At 54.2% G+C, this 3281-nt stretch overlaps 1 pseudogene; it reads right to left on the bottom strand.

Annotated features, from left to right (window-relative positions):
• Nucleotides 1-1429: 1429 nt before the first annotated feature.
• Nucleotides 1430-2001, bottom strand: LOC129355793 (CCAAT/enhancer-binding protein gamma-like; annotated as a pseudogene).
• Nucleotides 2002-3281: the final 1280 nt, after the last annotated feature.

The following is a 3281-nucleotide window of genomic DNA, read 5'->3' as shown; positions in this document are numbered from 1 at the left end:
TAACACACACACACACACTGCTAACACACACACACACTGCTAACACACACACTGCTAACACACACACACACACTGCTAACACACACACTGCTAACACACACACTGCTAACACACACACACACTGCTAACACACCCTCTGAAGGAGCGGCCGGCCAAAGCATTAGCAACCCCTGCAGCGCTCCAGGAATCAGCTGTAAATTAGTCCAGTAATCGTCTCACCAAGCTTCACAGAAACCATGTAAATGTTGGGCTGGGTCGGGTCGGGTCGGTTCTGAGTAACAGCAGAACCCCGGCTTGGTTAGAGGTCAAGGTCAATCCCAGGTCCTGATAAAAACCTGGATGGACCCGGGTTCTAACAGAAATGGAGCTTCATGATGCAGAAGAAGCATCTACACAGCTTCCTGGCGGCTCCTTCAAAATAAAAGTTTGTTCATGACTTAAAATAAATTTTTAAAAAAGTTGAAATTGAAGAGATAAAATATGTTCTGGCAGCAAACAAACATTAATAATATAAACAGAAAGCTGCTCATGGTCGAACAGAGACTCAGACTCGGCTGAACTTTAAGACTCGGATTTAATTTACAACATAAACGATCCAGATATAAACAGCTGATTGACAGACCCCCCCCCCCGCCCCCCCCCCCCCCCGTTTTCATGCAAACACTCCGTAGCAACAAGCAGCCGCTGCAGAGAACAAGAAAAGACCATAGAAAGGTGAAAACGATGCAGGACGGCTCACAGAACCAGAACCAAGAGGCTCATCGGACCACCTGGTTTCACAGGAAGGTTGAACCAGCGGAACCAGAACCGGACCGGGATGTGGACGCAGACCTCAGGTGATCACGGCGTCTGGCTCCTTGAGGCTCCACCCCTTCCCCGCAGGGCGGCGGCCCGTTAGCAGACCGCTAACGAGCCGACCTGGATTTACCTAAAGCTGCGGTTCTGTCGAAGCGTCGGCTCCGCCCGGTTCCGCCCGGCGCGCTGCACACCAACACACCTGGCTGGGCAGGTGGGAGCACGCGGGAGGGGGCGGGACTTCCTGCTCCAGTCCTGCATGAACCGAGTCTGTCTGGATCAGAGTGGAGTCAGAACCGGGTCAACTCAAAGTTCTGGAGAAACACCAGTTGACCTCCGGAAGAAGCTCTGCACCTCACCCATTCTATGCCTCCAGAACCAGAACCAGAACCGGCTCAGACAAACATACCACCAATCGTGGCAATGATCAGGAAGAGTTCTGGATCCTGATTGGCCAGGGCGGTTCTGGAGGTTCTGTTCAGTGGTCCCAGTAGAACCCAGCAGAACATGACGCAAAGCTGTGGAGTAATAATAACAAAAACAGACAGAAGTCACATGATCGAGTCCGACCGAACGCCGTTTCCCTCTGGGCTGGTCACAGCCCGGGTCCAGCCACAGGAAGTCTCTCCTGACCCGGGGGCCGACGTCTCCCGGTGACATCACTGAGGGGGCGGGGCCAGGGACGACGGGGATGGAAGAAGGACGAGAGGGCCGGCTTCCCGGCGGCCCTGAGGCTCCGCCCCTCACTGGGCAGGGGCGGGGCTGGCGGCGTCGGCGGGCGGCTGCCGTTGTCGGCCAGGTTGTGGGCGTGCTCCAGGAAGAGGTCTTTGAGCACGCTCAGCTCCTTGCTGAGCAGCTTGATCTTGGCCTCCAGCCGCTCGTTCTCCTCCTTCAGCTCGTTGACGCGCTGCTGCGTGTCCATGGCCTTCTGCTTGCTGCGCATGCGGCTCTTCTTCACCGCCAGGTTGTTGCGCTCGCGCCGCTGCCGTACTCCTCGCTGTCCTTGTCCACGCTGGGCTTCTTCATCTTGCTGGGCGGCGCCGCCTTTCCTCCGGCGGCGGACGGGTCGGCGGGGACGAGCTGGGACCTGCTGCAGTCCGGCGAGGGACGCTGCGTTGGACGCTGCGACGGCGTGCGCCTGGCTCTGGATGACGCTCACGCCGTTGTGCTCTGCTGTGATGATTTCGGCTGTGGCGGCCGGCTCATTTGGATGTGCTGCCTGCAGGAGCTCAAGTCTGACCCGGAGCCGACGGTCAGAACCACGGACGGGTCTGTAGGACGACACAACAGTAGCCATAATATTATAGTTGTAGAACAGCGCCGCCCTGGTGGCAGCATGTTGGAGCACCTCTCCTGGTTCGGTTGGGTTTTGGATCATTTTCTCCTTTGGTTCTGAATGTATTTCTGCTCATACTTTTGATATGTTGCGTAACCATGGCAGCAGAGTGTTGAGACTGAGCAACAGAGCCCTCGTCAGATTCGCTGCGACACTGACTGCTCCTGGAGATCCTTCCATCAAACCCAATGATGAGTCATTTCATTTCCTTTAGGAAGGAATAAAGTTTCGTAGAATGATATTGAACAAACATAATTTATGATCATATCTGGATGTTTTTCTGTCTAATAAACCTCCCATGACCGCCGTCATTCTGATGACGTCACTCTCCGCTGTGAAGCAGCCGCGGCGTTGTGATTGGTCGGCGCGTTGCCATGGAACGGCTCTGTGTGTAGCAGAACTCGCTCCGGGTGAAACAGCGGCTGTTGCCTGCTGTTGCATCATCACTGAGGGGAACTCCGAGTCATGCGGGTCTCAGCACAAACCTCACTTTTCAAACCCAAACCGAGTCCCAACATCAGTACACGAAGCCAAACGGAACGGAAACTGGGCCGAACGACGACGATTAAACTGATCATTTCCCGAAACCGATACAACTTTGAGTTCAATTAAAGCAGCTCGTTTCTCCCTGATTTACCGAAACCTTGAGCTCAGAGTTCCGCCTGCTCACCGCTACACGCGGTTTCAGACCCCGAACCGGTCGAAACGGGTTATTTTCTCAGATTTTAACCGAACCAGCTAGCCGTTAGCCTGTTAGCACCCGCTGCTATCGCTCTTCGAGGATAAATCTGTTTTTCTAAGCCAAGAAGTCAAAGCATACCTTCACCAGGAGACCGCGGGGTTGACCTGTAGACTATCCTGATCGATATGGGGCAGAAAGGGACACTTTATCGCGTCTCCGGCCGCTCTCACTGTTTTTGTTGGAACCATGGACAGCAGCCGATTGCGAAATCTCCCTTTACCATGTTCGGCAATGTTTGGAATCAGCCAATCAGGAGCTAGGAGGCGGCGGCGTAAAGAGCTCTGGCCAATCAAAGTTCAGTATTTACAAGAGTGATGCAATTCCTTGGGGAGTGACATGTGGACGGACCAATAGCAAGCGGCCTTTCTGTTGGTTTTGTTTATGTAACGTGAGGTTGGTCAGATGAGT

The sequence above is a fragment of the Poeciliopsis prolifica genome, unplaced genomic scaffold (genome assembly GCF_027474105.1).
Source record: "Poeciliopsis prolifica strain line A6 unplaced genomic scaffold, Auburn_PproV2 SCAFFOLD146, whole genome shotgun sequence".
Classification (NCBI taxonomy): Eukaryota; Metazoa; Chordata; class Actinopteri; order Cyprinodontiformes; family Poeciliidae; genus Poeciliopsis; species Poeciliopsis prolifica.
This window is presented reverse-complemented; position numbering and strand designations above follow the sequence as displayed.